The following is a 17,284-nucleotide window of genomic DNA, read 5'->3' on the forward strand; positions in this document are numbered from 1 at the left end:
ATTGTAAGAGGCAACCAGGGGTCCCGCTCAAACTAAGGCACCAGCCAAGGACAATACAGGAGGTAAACTTTAAACCCCCTCCCAGATCTAGCCAATGGTCAGAATATTCTCCACAGTTGAGTGGAGAGTGTGATATGACTTTCTCACGTACTCTGGTGCCTCACATTTGACCACGTCCCCTGGAGGGGGAGACCTGGTGGCACTCAGAGGAAGGACAGCAGGTAGCCAAGAAGAGACTTGATACCCTATGAGAATATATAGGGGGAGGTAATCCCCCTCAGGAACAGTCATAGGGGAGGGGAATAATGGGAAAATGGGAGGGAGGGAAGAATGGGAGGATACAAGGGATGGGATAAACATTGAGATGTAACAAGAATAAATTAATAAAAAAAAAAAAAGAGGCAACCATCCCTTGTTAGATGATAATAGTGTATATCTATTGTTAAGTTCACAATAATTAGTGCAGTCATTCGTATAAGTCCTTCTGACATAGGTGATGTTTTCATTTCTTCTCTGATATTGCCACCAGAAAGTTAAAAGAATTTTGCCACTGTTTTTTCCTTTTAGGTCTTACTTGGTAAAAAATCACTGATCAGTTTGTACAAATTGCAATCAGACTTGTTGTACGAAGTCAGCCCTTCATTTTGCAATCAGGCTAGAATGTTGATTGGCGCCACACCCCTCACCCCTTCTACTCCAAGAACACAGATGGCTTTGACTGGAGAATTCCAGGGTGTGACTGCTCCCTCATTATCAGCATTTCTATACGTTTCCCTGGATTGTAGGTCTAGAGTCCTAATAGAGAAACAACACTGCAGGTTGGCAGGAGTTAAGAGCCTTGTGGAGACTCTTTTATGATGCTTGCTTTCATGCCCACATAAGAGAATAATTGCTGGATTCATCTTCTCTACTGTTCATCTATTCTATAGAAGGAACTGCAAATGTGTGTGTGTGTGTGTGTGTGTGTGTGTGTGTGTGTGTGTGTGTGTGTAGATTTAATGTGATAGTTCCTCGTTGATTTTACACATTTTAATATAAATAAAGAAGAAAAATATACTTCCAATTTTGCCAATACATTGAATGCATGGGGTGAAACATTTTAAGGTGTTTTTATTTATATTTTCTTTCCCCCATTTTGTTATGAAAATATAGAAGTTCACAGTTAATACCTACATACCTGTTATATAATTTCCACAATTAGCTACAGATATTTGCTTGCTTATATAGCTATTCATCCACTGTTCTGTTGTGTATCTGTATATCTATCTAAATTTATTGCTGTTGGTCATATAGTATTAATAAATAGTAAAGTCTACTTAGTCATAAGGCAGGCTAAAACGATTAGTTATTTATTCATTGTATGATTTTTGTGCTCAAGTGTATTTGTACTTTTAAAAGTGAACAACTTGAAATATAGAATGCACAAACTTTAAGGCACTATTTAAAGGGGTTAGTAATTACATATGCCACTTAAACTCAAGTTTCTTTCACAACGTAAACTATTTCTATAACTATGGGATATCTCTCCTTCACCAGTGTTTACACATCTTCCTTCACTTGAAAACACTGGTTTCCCCCCTTTTTTTTTTCATGGTAGGAACTCATTTTGCCTAATCTAGAACCTTTATGAATAGAATAAGTAAGATCTGATTGCTGAAATACTTCTTTCTTTTGGCATAATGTTTTGAGACTACCCAATGGTTATTAGTAGCTTGTTCCTTCTAATGAGTGAATTGTATCCCATTTTATATGGCACACTTTCTATCTGGTTCATTATTTTCTGATGATGAAAAACTGAGAGACTTTCAGCTCTCTCTACCTTAAATTAAACTTAAATAATTTTGTACAGAACTTCTGGGTTTGGGTACCTTTTAACTTTTCTTTAATAAAGGCTACAATTTTAGTTTTATCCTGGACTGGCACTATGTGGAATATGAGATAAGGCATGTTCTCTTGAAGCTGGGTATTGGCAGTGAGACACTGCATGCAGACAAATCAAGAAAACAACCCAGTAACACACTGTGTTGTGTTGTTTCATTAACTACATTGTTCAGTACAGTGGGTGAATTAAATGTACTTTTGATTTAAGATTATTTTCAGCTTATGATATGCTCATCAGGATTGAAATGCATTGGGAGTTGAGCATCTATAGTCATGTGTTTATTTTAATAATAAAAGAAAGGAAACTTGAGAACCTGATGGGAAGAAAATGAACATACACAATGCTAACACATACAAAATAACAAAAACAAAAACAAACATTTACTCATGACAAAAAGTCTTTCATAAAACTATAAATTAAAGAAAGTTTCTTACTGAAAATTTGTAGATGAATTAATAATAGTGTCAGATTTAGAACTTTAAAAAAATTGTACTTAATGCAAAAATGAATGCCTTTAGCAATGCTATCCTCATTAAAACAAGTGGGTACATCCAGTGCAATGCTGCCACAAAAAAGAAATAAAGGCCATATTGATTGAACATGGAGACATAAAACAATATCTGTTCAAGATACACCATTGTCTACATAGAAAGCACCAGAACCCACCTGAGACAGGCAATGAATTCTGCTGTTTTGTAGGATACCATGTTGATTTCCGTCTCATATATTACCCATAAAACTAGAAGTTTCAAAAATGTTTTATAAAGTTAACAAACCCACTAAACTTACATAGATTATCTTTAATAAAATCTGGACATGTACTGAAAACTACTAAATTGTTGAGAGAAAATGAATGAGATCAAAGTCAATAGAGAGAGAAACTATGACAGTTGTTTGAAAAAGGAAGTAGTGTTAGAACATCAGCATTCCCCAAATTAATTTATACAGCTTCACAAACTATTATTTATTTATTTTTCATATAATGTTTTGACCATAGCTCCCCCCCTCTCTACAACTCAACTTTATATTAACTTTCTCTCTTTCTTTTTCTGTTTCTCTCTGTCAATCCCTCCAAAAATCCGCTGCTGGGGGCACAAAGCTCACAGACTGAACTAGGGAAACCACATATATTAAACACACAAAGCTCACAGACTGAACTAGGGAAACCACATATATTAAACACATAGTGTCGTATTTTCAAAAGAAAAAGACCAAGTTTTCCAGGCAGAAAACCTGCAATGGAGGAGCTAAATAGCCTGGCGCTCTATGCTCTTTGCAGGGCCGGGCCATACCAGGAGATGGCTAATAGTCTAGATGACCTTCGAATCATCCGTATGACTAGTGTCCTTAGCCCCAGCCAAGCTCCCACCACCAGGACCGGAAGTGGCTAATGGACCAGATGACCTCTATGCTATCTGTATGACTGAGACCACATCAGAACTTCCTCCTAGGTGCTTAAGATAACACATATGGCCTGTTTATAGAACCCATCTTCATGGAAGATGGCACAGGTACTATGAGAAAAGTTTCAATGCCATTATTTCTCCTTCTACATAGAGGATTACTCTATGTGTTACTCTAGGGAAAAAAATTTTCCCTAAATTGCACTGTATTTAAATATGCTCATAACAAATTGCTCAGGGTCAGACTGTAGAAGTTTGAACCAACACGTTGTGGGGTTCCTTCTTGCTTTATGAGAATGTTACTCGGCCAATGATGGTGTTTACAGGGATCCCAACAAACAGCAGCAGTAGTAGCACCACCACCACCAACAACAACAACCAAAACCCTACCTAAACAAAGCAAAACAACATACACAAAAGCAAGATGGAATCTGTTCTGTGGTTGTCAACTATGCCTGGGTATTGTTCTAAACAAATGCTAATATTTTATTATTTATATGATACTTTAATAAATCAAAATTTCATAAATGAACAAATTGAAATATAAATTTCATAAATTTTGATCATATTTACTCTTGACCTTCTAGCTCCATTCACTACCATCCTTTCCTAGCCACCTGATTTTGTGTTCTACTTTTTTTTTTTTTTTTAATATATGGAGCTGAATTTGAGTTGTTCAAGTACTCTTTGGTTTGGAGAACTAACATGTTACTTGATAGTAAAGATTTCTGATAAGCAATACTTTGTAAGCTCTTGGCTAAGCATACAGACATAAATTCTTAGAATACAATCGATGTAAAATGTTATGCAAACTTACAGATGCATTTTGAGAAAGGTACTAGAGAGTACCATTTTAGTATAGCATAAAGCTACTCAACTCTGGATATATCATAGTTCTAAGCATACAATTTTAACACATAAATGTTCTGGAAGAAAACATGGGTGTGAAATTGTTTAATGTCCTATTTCCTGTAAGGTCATAGTCCAAGTAATACTAAAGAAAAAAGAGATGGCTCAGCCATTAAAGGCTAGGCTCACAACCATAAAAATTCTAAAAATTTAACAACAAGGAACTGATAGCCCAATAATAAGTGAACACATGATTAGAATGGACATTTCACCTCAATAAATATGTAAAAGGTAAATAAATACATGAAAGATGCTTAATGTAATAATCATTAAGGCAGTGTATATTAAATCATAAGGTAATTACATTTCTGCCCTTTTAAAATAGTTTTTCAGGAAGCAACTCTTTCAATCATCCTGGTTAGGTGTATAGTATGGAACAGTGCCTGCATGAAAGTGATCTTACAACATTCATCAAGCCCTTAGCTTGCTGATTATCAAACCCAAGTCTTATTATGAGAGAGAGAGAGAGAGAGAGAGAGAGAGAGAGAGAGAACTGATGTCTCTAAGTATAAGATGATAGCAGCACTATTCTTAATTGTTCCAAGCTAAAACAGCCCAAATGTCTATTAGTGAATAGATAAACAGCATGTGGGACTTTCCTATAGAATATTGCAGTATGTAATTAATCAGCAATCTTGTATTCATTATTCTAAGTAGAAGTCAGAAAGAGAATGACATAGTATGCTATTTCAATTATAAAACACTGTATAAACAAACATAAAATTAAGAGGACTCAGAAAATGTGAACAGTTTTTATAGGGTTAGGAATATGCAAGGACACTGTAAGTACCTATGGAACATGTTGGGCCTTGTGATCACCTATTTGTTAAAAATTTGAAACATCATTTCAAACTGGAAATATGATATAAATGTGTCAAATTTTTAAAAGAACAGCTGGAGACAAAATTGGCCTCAGCAGAATGTGCATGATTTTCAAACCACAGATCTACTGACTACTTTGCACTTGCAGGTGAAGGGGCAGATGGGAAACTCCGGTTTGTTTGTTTATTTCACTCTTTCTCCAGCTCATCAGAACTTCTCATCCTCACTACCAGCTGCACAGTAGGTTGTTGTCCATATGCCCCTGGTGATGCTTGTCAGCACTTATATGGCAAATGGTTGGTTCTCTTAGCAGCTGGAATCTAGATTTTGATTGGAGTATACACACCAAGATAAAAGACACTGCCACAGTCTCTCTTATAGTAACAAGCCCTTCTTTCTCAAGCTTTATCACCAAATGCCAGCAGAGTTAAAGGTCTGTGCCTTTGTTAGCTGCTGGTACTTGTCCTGTTTTTCCTTGTAGGAACCAGACAAAAAGACTGAAATATTCCAAAGCAACAGTGTGTTTGGGTTTAAATAGAAAGTTGCTATACATGCTTACAGAATGGTACAGAAAGAACTGAAGAGTACCCTTCTGAGTATTGTCTTTGGTTAGAGACAAAACAAGATTATATGATGAAGAAAACAAAAAGTAGAGCATTCCCAGAAAGGGAAAAAACATGGGATATCTAGACTGTGCAGTTTTCAACAACAAATATAACACACATACAAAGAAAAAACAAAGAACATTTTCATTAAATAAAAAAACCAAATTAAGTCAGTAAGATATGTCCCTGAGAAAAACTTGTTTACTGGAAAAGCACTTCAAAATAATTGACTTAGAGATGTTCAAAGAACTAATGAAAGGTTTAAAGAAATTTGAGAAAATAATGTGCTGAACAAAATTAAGTAAAGAGATGGATAAGAATAAGAACATTAACAAAAGAATCCAAAAGGACATACTATAGACAAAAATGCAATACGTGAAATAAAAGATGTAGAGGAATTTTAATCCAGCAACCTGGCCGCTCTGGAAAGGGATCACAACCAAAGACCTAGTTCTGTGGGATCCAACTTGAATACAGACTTGCCTTTTATATATACTTTTAATTCTAAACAATAATGTCTAATTGGTGATGAATCAGAGAAAGATTTGACAGAATGTGTGGATACACAAAACTTTCAAGAGAGAGGCTATTTGAGTAGGGAGAGAGAGAGAGAGAGAGAGAGAGAGAGAGAGAGAGAGAGAGAGAGAGAGAGAGAGAGAGAGAGAGAGAGAGAGAGAGCAGTACAATGCAAGAGAGAGAGAGCGCAGTACAATGCAAGAGAGTACAGTACAATAATACAGTAGAGTCCATACAGTTAATACAGTATTTGGTGCAGTTCGGTTCAGTTTGTGGAATTCAGAGGTAGTTTTTCTAAGCAGAGCAATTCAGTGAGAAGTCAAGAGAAGTCAGTTTGAGTCAGTCTGCTTAGAAAGGAGTTTTGAGGCAGAACATCTGAGTTGAATCAGTCAGAGTGCAGAAATAACTGGAAACTAATTTTTTTTTTCACCAGTAAATATCAGAGGCTGAAAACATTCTAGGCTTCAGTTAGCAGATGGAGGCTAGAAGCTGAAGCCTTCAAGGTCTGGGCTTGCAGAAGATCAGATTGTATGGAGGCTAGAAGCTTCCGGGCTAGGCCTAGGGATATTTAGATAAAAGAGCTCTAGACTCAGCCCAAGCCATGTATTAGTAAGGCTTGGGTATGGTTCTCATCTCGTCCCATCATATGAGGAAATAAAAGTAACTTTGATAGACAGATTCAACAGAGGGATACAATGACAGGCTTGAGAGGGTAGAAAAGTTAGTGTCAAACATAAGGTATTAGAAATTATTGAGTCTGAGGGGCAGACAGAAAAATGTTGAAAAATAAATGAGTAGAGACCACAGGACACTATTAAGTGAGTCACAGCAATATGGTATGAAATAAAGACAAAAGGATAGAAATAGTATTACAAAAACTTAGTGGCCTGTTACAGATTTGATGAAAGATATGAATGTAAATATTTATCAAGTCTAATGAACTCTCATAGGATGAAATTATTGTCAGATGCATGAATTCATACTGTTGGAAACCAAAGAAAAGGGATTCATCACAGAAAAGAAGAGGTGATTAGATGTGACCATATTTATCATCAGAAATGTTTGAGGCTATAATGTAATTGATTGCACATTCAAGGTAGTAACAATAAATAAGTCCTCATAAACACAACCAGTCAGCCATGAATTCTGAATCTAATAAAATGCCTCCTTCAAAAATGAGAGAGAAATTAAATTTCTAGATAATAAAAGCTGGGAGGGAGTGTCTAGAACCTAAAAAAAGATTCCTGGGGGTGTAAAGCAAAAGATATTACACTGTGATTTAAGGAGATACAAAGAAACAAGTTCTCAGAAAAGATAAGCATGACAGTAGCGATTACAGGGAGATTTACTATAGTAATGCTTTGCAACTCATTCTTTTCTACTTACCTAAAAACTGATGTACTGCAAATTAAGCCCCATAGTTAATGTTATTGTAACATTGGCTTATAAATCCACATTTTCCCTAGTGAACAGATTAACAGTGTATAAAAATCATGATTAATTTATGGTGGACACATAGTACAGAAGCTGGAATTTTCTGACATTGGCTATTGAAATGATTGGGGATAGAGCTGATCAGGAACAGAGTTTTACATGTAGGTGAAGGTAAGCTGATGAAAATAACGTTCAGAACATTATAATTTTTGATTGTTAAATATAACCTCTATGGTGACTACAAAAATTTTATAGAATATATATGAATGAATAAAATATAATTCCAGCATTTCACTATAAAACTAACAAAATACAAAAGAAGACAATAATAAAGGAAATGAGAGACTGGGGTATATAAAATATACAGAAAATACATTACTAGTTAAATAGGTATCACCTCAATAGTAATTATATATAAGTGGATTAAATTCTCCAATCAAATGACAAAAGATGTTATTATACGTTAAAATCAAAGCAGACAAGTGCAAAGTATGATCTGAGCCATGTATGATGACATGTATCTGCAATCTCAGCAATCTCAGGGTCCAGACAAAGGAATCATGTACTTGAGACCATCGCAGGCCACATAGCAGGACCCTCACACCACAAATCAAGCCATGATGTTATTCAGTGCACTATTGTTTGAACCTAAGCGTTCCCCACATGCTTGTCTGTTGCATGCTTAATTCCTAGCTGGTGTTGCTATTTTGGAATTTGTAGAAAAATGTGGAAGACCAGGGACAGTAGGGGACTTAGGGAGCACATTTAAAGGCTATGTCTAATGTCTGCTTCCTTCTTTTCTTTCCGCATCCTGTCTGCCCCAAGTTGGGCACGTTCTGTCATGTGCTCATGTTGCCTTCATGTTCTGTCTCACTGTGAACACATAGTTAATGGAAACCTCTGGAATCACTACCCAGATTGATCATTTTTCCTTCTGTTTATCAAATGTGTTTTATCACAGTGATGTGCCTTTAATACCTGCAGTCCATAGAGGACTTTACTTAGACCCAGAGCTACAGACTCAACGTACATACTACCTGAAAATAGTAACCAAAGGGAGCATAGTGCTAGCTATACAAGTACCAGACAACACATGCTTAGCGAAGAAAGTTAACGACAGAGCAGTCACAATAAATTAATAAAAGCTTTACCATTACAAGTATAGGAGTCATAAATACTTGGGTACCTAATCCATCAATTACATGAAGCTGACATGCTTGAACATGAACAAACGCCAAATATATTTTTCTAAGAGAAAAAGTCTTTCTCAGATAGACAAGCACTACACAATCCTGGTCACATTAGGCAAGACATTATAGCGATCAAAGTTAGAAAAATCAATCAATGGAGTTAACTGGGGTTAGGGCCAGAAGGATGAAGGGAATATTTATAAGAGGAAAGAAAGACTCAGTTTTGGCACATGAAAACGTTTCTGCAGATGGGTGGTGGTTGTAATAGGTTAGTGTGGATTGTTGACCTCACAGCATCTGCAACCACATAGGAGACAAATGCCTGCCCTTGCCTATGGGGGATTTAGATTAGGTTAGCCTTTGGGTGTGAACATGAAGGATTATCTAGATTAGACTAACTGGGCTATCTAGATTATCTAGGGAGGTAGGGAGAGTTTATCATGTGAGGAAAAGTGGGTAGCACCATTCCTTCAGCTTGGGTACTAGACAGAATAAAAAGAAAAAATGTAGTTGAGTTTCATGACCAAAGATGAGGCCTGAACGGCTGCCTCGAGTTCTTCCTGCTACAATACCTTCCCCACTATGATAGACTGTACTATAGAATTCAGAAATGATGCCATTTCCCCCTTAATTTGGTTTTATTAGGGTATTTTTTCACAGAAACAGGAAAAGTGATGTAGGGTGAGATGGTCATTAAATAGACATCAATCAGTCATTCATTAATCAATCAATATGAATATGCATGCTATTTACACATATATACTTTAAATAGTAAAGTTTGTGTTATACGTATTTTCTGTAATAAAAAAATTAAAATAGATTACAGGAGAAAAGGTGGCAATAAGAAATATGGACAACTATTTTTAAATGGAATATTGTTTTATTAAAAACAGAAGGCTAACAAATGGACTGAAATTGTAACATTTGTTTCTTCAACATGGTAGAATTATACCATCTTTATTGTAATGATTGGGAAGAGAGGGGGTTGCAGGACCATAGTGTGCTTCATAGAATAAACTCTTAAGTAGACAATAGAGGGTTCAATTTACTGCAAGGTGAAACATAAAGATTGGTCCTAGATGTCAATAACATCTACAGTATAGAAAAACCCTAAAAATAATGCACAATCTGTAGTGGTATAATAACCATGGTATACGATTTACTGGATGCCAGATATTATATAAATGTATGTATGGTAATAGATAAAGGCCATAAGTATAGGTATAGTCATAAATACAAATAAACATGGCTACTTTCTATTTTTTATACAACATTCCATAGGAAACTCTTAAAAACAAGGGAACTGAGGTCATAGAGGCTGGGATTCTTCTTCAAGTGTGCAGCCTGGCTCTAATATGTTTAATCATTATTCTTCAGAAACCGAAGCTCCATTAGATGCAGAAATTCATTTATAGTCACAAAACTGTATATATTAAAATCTGGTATTTTACAAAAATGCACACTGGACAAAAAAAAAAGCATCTCCAGCAAAGAGTGCTGCAAAAACTGCATGTCCACATGTAGAAGAGTATACAGCTATATTCACAAGCCAATGCTAAAAAAATCAACTTCAAGTGCACTGGAGACCTCAAGCAGCTAGACAAAAATGTAGGCAGTATCCTACTGGATTTATGTGTAGGAAAGGACTTTTTTAATAGGATTTCATTTGTTCAGGAATTAAGGCCAATAGTAGAAAAACAGGCCTCTTAAAACCAAAATTCTTATACCAATGGAAAACAATTGAGTGAGGAGAAAGCCCACAGAATGCGAACTGGATAAGGAAGACCTCAGAAATGTTCATAATGATAAACAGTGGTCAGCAAGCAGCTTTATATTCCTTTAAAAATGTTCAACACCCTTAGCAATCAGGGGAATGTAAATTAAAACAACCATGAGATTCCATCTTACACCAGTCAGAATGGGAGGGAGACAGAGGAGGAGGGAGGAAGGCAAGATAGAACATCAAAGATGTTTGAGAAAGCCACAAAGAAATATGCTATGTTTACTTAAAAATACATTATATATTTTTTTAAAAAATTAAGTATCTTGGGTGATAATGCACCCAACAATAGTCATGTACTAAGTAAGAAAAGACCTGATACCAGGTATGGAAAAACCTCCCTTCAAGTTCCTGGTCAGGGGAGTCCAAGAGACTCCCCAAACAATATAGGTTATTGCTGTTTGTTGCCTTTGGTTGCCCCCAAGAGTTTAGTGGTAAGACCATATTGCTGAAGACACCATGCAATTCGAGCACAGCACTTGGTGAAATAAAGCTGTAACTGATCTGGAAGTCTCCTCTCTGAGCATCCCTTCTCCTGTTAGAAGAGCCTATGAATATGACCAGTATTCCTGCTTAGCTGCAAAACCTACAAGCCACAATAATAATTGGATGCGCAAGATATCCATAAGAGTGCAATAGTGACACTTTTAGCCTGAGAGAGTCTAAGATGTATCTAATTGGATGTCGACACAATCAGTATTCATGCATAATATTCTCAAATAAGCAAAATTATTTTTTTGAAGACTAAACCAAACCAAACCAATAAAACAACGTGACATAGGAGACTACCAAGACAGGCATTTCCAGGGCCTTGTGTTCCTTTATCTGTAAGAACATCACCAGACCACACCAAAACGTAGTTTATTACACACATTGAAAATGAGGGTTTTCTTTGGAAATAATACTGAGTTGGGAGGTCTGTTTCTTATTAGCTCCAAGGGTGTTGATGAGTTTCTTGGTCCCTAAAATGGAAATAACAGAATTTCCAGTGATCTGGGGAGATTAGGTTATGTACAGTCATGTTTTGAGCATAGTAAAGAGCTCATGTGTTAGGATTAAAAAAAATCTTTAAATCATGTGTTTCTAATCATCATAATTCAGTAATTATGCCATCAATAAAACGCATTTCCAGAAGATTGTTCGGTCTTCCTACCAACATTTCCTATTTACAGTAGCTTGACACTTTCCTACCTTATGATAGGTAGAGGGTTATGAACAAGTTCAAATTCTGAACTTTGATCTTTCCCTTGCTTAGTATTATGTCACACGGCATTGTCATGATGCTGGGTACCAGCAGAAAGTCTAGTATCCAGGAATTCCTTTACTCCCCTTTATAAACAGACTGAGTGGGTAAGCTATGGTGTTTCTCAGGTTAGCTACGCAAAACGTATTTTCAGCATATTCAGCGTAGACAGTATCTTCACTGTCTGGTGGGTTTCTCATGCTGTCACCCTACCACATGTTGGGGAACATGTGTAGTTCCAACACCTCATTCTAAGGCACATGGGGTACAGAAGTACGCCAAGTAGAACATCATGAAAGCATTTTGACATACACGTATGTGCACACATGTGAACAGAACTACCGTATCATTTGCCAACTAGAAAGAACCTTTAAATCAGTAATCTCAACTTTTCCAGTTGCCTGTCATTTAAAAAGTACAAAAAGAGGGGTTAATGAGACAGTCTGGAGGAAGGAAGGAGGTGAAGATATGATGTGATTATATTAGAATATCAAAAGAAGAGAGAAAATATGCTTTTAGTTTGCAATTTCACATACGGTGCTTCCCATGCTAGGGGCTCACACTTCCTGCAGCTCTACTACGGCTGTCTATTCTCTCTCCCCACAAATCTCTCTCACGCATTTATGTCTAATCTCTTTGTTTTGTGACCCACCAGGATTAACCAGGCCCATCTGTGTGATCCTGTGTTTAAAACTAATTGTTGTAGCCATGGGGGCTTAACAGAAGGTGAACAATTAAAAAAAACAAAGCAATCTGGGTAATGCCTGGTAGGCTTTGGTCATATGGTGGAGGAGGAGGTCTCCTTCCGTCAGAGGTCTAGGGGAGGGGGTAGGGTCAAAGATTTCGGGAGGGGGGGTCATGGGAAGATACAAGTGAGATGTAATCTGAATAAATTATAAAAAATAAAAAAATTAAATTAAAAAGCAATGATCCACCCTTTTAGGATCTATTAACAGCTGACAGTCAAGAGGCAAAGGGTAGGCTCCATGATCCCCTCACCCTTCCTTGACATATTGTTGACATGTCAGATCTTGTGTGGGCCCAGTGCAGCTAAGTGGATGTGGGTTATTGACTACAGTAGATATATTGGATCCAGGGAACGACATTTTACAGACTTTCACCCTGTTCTCCGGCTCTTACGTACTTTCCAATCTCTCTCCCCCAGTGCTTCTTAGGCCTTAGGAGGTGTAGTATAAAAGATTTGTTCAGAGATAGGCCAAAATCTGGTTACTGATTTTTGTGCTTCTTGGGCATCCATACTCTCTCACCATAGTTCATTTCAAGAAAAGTCTTCTATGATTAAGGGTGGGGCATGAATTTTGTCTATGGCTGCACTTAAAGGTATTTAGAAGATAATTTACCGACATTCAGCACCCATAAGATACATGAACCAACATGTCACAGTCAGTGTTGTAATCCCACATTAGCCATCCCATGCTAGATATTTAAAAGATGTTTGGTACCATCGGAAGTGTTATAAGCTTCCAAAAAGGCTTTGCTGTGTTTTTTTTTTTTTTTTTTTTTTTTTTTTTCATTGACTGTTGGTAGAAGAAATCTTGTCGTCTGGCTTCTGACAGGAGAATACAGTTTTCCAAAGAGGAATCACTTTTCTAGGTAAATGTATCTTGTGCTCTATTCTGCTTCGGTGGAACTGACATATTTGGTGTTGGATGCCTTCCACATGAAGATTTATCATTTAATTATAACTAAGAACACTGACTAAATCCCAGCTGCTTTGGGAAATTACTTAGCTGAAATGCAGGATTCTCAGTAAGAGAGTAGGAGCTTATTTCTGATCCACAGACTCAGGATTTTGATTCCCTAAAAGTGACAAATGTTTCGGGCTCCAAGAAAAGGACAGTCTCTAATTATGAGGTGTACAGTTCAACCTCAACTAGCGAAGAGCAAAAGCAGGAGCTACTCTGAGAGGCTTTTCAGTGGTTTGAGAAGTGACCGAATGCCCTCACCCTAGTGCCCAGCATGCAGCCCCTCTGCTTTGGTCACTTGTGATTACAGCATTCTGGAAAACATGCCATCAATGTCATGTGACTCACTGTATCACTTAATTATGCTGTTTACAGTGAAAGCAAACAATCTCTTGCTTCTGGCTTTTCCTCTTTTGTTTTCACAGCCTCAAAACAGTGTAAAAGAGAAAGAGCATGCAGGAAGCCTGACTCATTATGGAAATTAACCCAACAGGATTGGCAGGTTTGGGGCTTTCTCTCACCATTTGTGGTTATAATAGACACCTTAGTTCTGGGTTCATGCAGTCCAGGAGGTTGTGTGAGAAGAGAAACTTACAATTGTTTTGCAATGCAGATTTTTAAAAATCCATTCTTCTCAAACCCATCTATACTTTTTTTTGGGGGGGGGGGCGGGAGGTAAATCTTTAAAAATATTTTACTTCACCATTTAAGAACTATGACTTATTCAGCAGAGATACAGCTATCTGAACTCTACCATTTTGAGAGCTGGTGAGATGATTCATATTGTGTTAGTCAGAATTTTATCACTATAATGAAACCCTTGGGACGATTAACATAGAAGGGATCAAGGTACATTGTAATTCACAGTTTTAAGGGTTCCACTTAAGGACCGGAGGGACTCATTGCTTTGGTCCTCTGGTGGAGACACTGGAAGACAATGGCAGGAGCGATGTGGTGAGACGTGCTCCCATCATGACCAGAAGCAAAAAGAGAGAGTCTAGGGCCCCACAATCCCATTCAAAGGATCACACTGTTAATGATCTAAAGACCCCCCTTGAAGCCCATTCTCCCTAAAGGTTCAGCTACCTTCCAATACCACCACCACCCCAAGGAATAGACATCTTAACTTATAGACCTTTGGGGGATGTTCAAGACTTAAACTGTCACAAGCATATTAGATATTAAAAACCATTGCCCAAAGGTATAATAATCCCCCAAGTCATTGTTGAGTTATTACCAGGAAGACACTCAAATCATAGAACGTTTGGTGGAGTCTGGGCCTGTTGGCCTTCAGCTTCAACTTGACATGATTCCTACAGATCCAACTCTTCTGAAATGACTCTAGATGCTGGTGCCACTAACACCTTCCCTTCCTTTGTCTCTAGATAGAAGGAAAAAGAAAGCAGCTGCCTGAACGTGCTGAGATACGGCCTTCTCCAGGTGCTCCTGTTGACACCCAGCTCTTCTAGTACCTGGAGAAGGCACAAATGGTTTTATAAAAGTTTTGGCAGTATTTTGGAAATTCTCTATTATTACTTTTTGAATCACACATTACTATCAAGGTAAGTCATCTTTCTGTTTTCATAAAAAGTTACCAATAGTTTTTACGTTTCATATTTTCCTTAATCCCTCCTGATCAAGCTTCCCTCTCCACAAACTCAACTAAGCCATTCTTCTTACAGAACTGATCTCCAAATATGTGACTTTCTTAGTCAACTTCTAGGCAGTGTTTGACACCATTAATCATACCCCTCCCCATTTTTAAGTGAAATGATGCATTCTTTTGGAGATCTTATTTCCTCTGAGTCACTTTTTGTAGTCTCGCCTGCCCATCCTTAACTGTGTCAGGTGAGCATGCCACAGAGCTCTCTCCTCGGTCCTTGTTTCTCCTGGGGATGCCAACTAAGGTAGGAGGATTAGGAGGAACTCTCTGTGCTTTTCTTCCTCTGTTTCAAGTTTCCTGTCACTCTCATCTTCCAAGCCGAGTGAAATCTAGCTCATGTTAGGACATGGGAAAGGCATCATGGAGGAGCTTGATCCTCTAGAGCCATAAGGATCCAGGGTGAAGGTACATCAGAAGAAGATACGGGAAATGATATTGTACATTTGATTACTCATAGGAAAGAGCAACACAAAGGGATAACTTAATGACACCAAAGGAACAGGAAAAAGAATTAATGGGAGTTTAACAGCACCTAAAGTGATCTGCATTATCCACAAATGTAATACCCTTCATATGTGTCAAGGACATCCCTGTATACATTCAGATCTCTCATATCCCTGGCATCTATCCAATCAGTTCTGTTTGATTAAGATGCTTACATCTGGTTACATCCTATTGTCTCATTCTTAGATTTAGCCTTTGCATCTCACAAAGCCTGTTTTGATTGTATTACCCTGGAACTAATTGACTATGTAGAATTCAGACTCTTCTTTTGAAAACCAAAGCAACTCTTATTCCTTGTTCAAACATCTCAGGCCAGAACCCCATAGTACCCCTGTGAAGTCCATAAAATATGCCACTGAAATTATTTTTTGGTTATTTATGGACCTCAGTGCCATGCTTTCTCATTTTTAATTCCACACAGAAGTCTGAAGCATGGCATTTTATCTAGCTCCATGTCCTACAGTGACCCCTGAGTTGTAAAGCCAGCTCTCCGTATTCATGAGTCCTCTGTCTATAGCCAACGAACTACAGACTTGAAAATATTAGAAACATTTGTCTGTGATGAACATACATTTCTATTTTAAAAATATATTTTATTTATTCATATTACATCTCAATTGTTATCCCATCCCTTATATCCTCCCATTCCTCCCTCCCTCCCGTTTTCCCCTTATTCCCCTCCTCTATGACAGTGACTGAGGGGGACCTCCTCCCCTTGTATATGCTCATAGAGTATCAAGTCTCTTCTTGGTAGCCTGCTATCCTTCCTCTGAGTGCCACCAGGCCTCCCTATCCAGGGGACGTGGTCAAATATGGGGCACCAGAGTTCGTGTGAAAGTCAGACCCCACTCTCCACTCAACTGTGGAGAACGTCCTGTCAATTGGCTAGATTTGGGTAGGGGTTCGAAGTTTACTGCACGTATTGTCCTCAGCTGGTGCCATAGTTTGAGCAGGACCCCTGGGCCCAGATCTGCCCATCATAATGTTCTTCTTGTAGGTTTCTAGGACCTTCTGGATCCTTCTATTTCCCCATTTTCCCATGCTTCCACAGCATGGTACTGGCACAGCAATAGGCTGGTTGATCAGTGGAATCGAACTGAAGACCCAGAAATGAATCCACACACATATGGTCACTTGATTTTTGATAAAGAATCCAAATATATTCAATGGAAAAAGGATAGCTTATTCAACAAAGGGTGCTGGTATAACTGCATGTCTACATGTAAAAAAATGCAATTAGACCCATATTTGTCACCATGCACAAAACTCAAATCCAAGTGGATCAAAAACCTCAACATAAAACCAGAGACACTAAGTCACTTAGAAGAAAAAGTGGGGAAGAGCCTGGAATACATTGGCACAGGAGACAACTTCCTGAGCAAAACACCAACAGCCCAGGCCTTAATGTCAACAATTAATAAATGGGACCTCATGAGGCTGAGAAGCTTCTGGAAGGCAGGAGACACTGTCAACAGAACAAAGCAACAGCCTACAGACTGGGAAAAGATCTTCACCAACCCTACATAAGACAAACATCTAATATCCAAAATATATAAAGAACTCACGAAATTAAACACCACCAAATCAAAGAACATACATTTCTTATCACCATTTCCTAACAGAACAT

The sequence above is a fragment of the Acomys russatus genome, chromosome 27, assembly GCF_903995435.1.
Source record: "Acomys russatus chromosome 27, mAcoRus1.1, whole genome shotgun sequence".
NCBI classification, from domain to species: Eukaryota; Metazoa; Chordata; class Mammalia; order Rodentia; family Muridae; genus Acomys; species Acomys russatus.